This window comes from Eschrichtius robustus, chromosome 20 (genome assembly GCF_028021215.1).
Source record: "Eschrichtius robustus isolate mEscRob2 chromosome 20, mEscRob2.pri, whole genome shotgun sequence".
Taxonomy (NCBI): Eukaryota; Metazoa; Chordata; class Mammalia; order Artiodactyla; family Eschrichtiidae; genus Eschrichtius; species Eschrichtius robustus.
This window is the reverse complement of record NC_090843.1, coordinates 57,007,967-57,008,460: the sequence shown is the minus strand read 5'-3', so window position 1 is coordinate 57,008,460 and position 494 is coordinate 57,007,967.

The window sequence follows — 494 nt, the reverse complement described above, 5'->3', positions numbered from 1 at the left end:
GCTTGTGGCTGGTGGTCATTTGGTTTTGGTTTTCAATGGAGGTTTAGATTATATAAAAGTAAAGTGCGCAGATCTTAAGTGCGGCTCGGTGAATTTTTGCGTAGGTCACCACTCAGGTTAAGGTAGAAGAATGTTTCCATCATGGTTTCTGGAATGTTCAGCATCACGTCTCCTCTTGAGTGTGTAACTCATTCCTTATATCCCTTTCATTTTTGCTTACCCAGTGTCTCCATCTCTGCCCCCAAAACTGCTGTCATTGTCCTGGAGGGAGGTGAGGGAGGGATGAGAGGGGAGGAAGAGGGAGTCTCAGCCTGGCAACGCCCAACTGGCCGTTCCTAACAGGAAATAGAGGAATTTGGGGGACAGGGCGGGGGGGGGGGGAGGGGGTTCTGCATCTTTGAATCACTTAGCTGTTCGGAAGGTCTCCCAAGCAGCCACAACTTCCCCAGGTTCTGTTCTGTCTTGGGCGTGTTTTACAATGAACGTGTTGATCA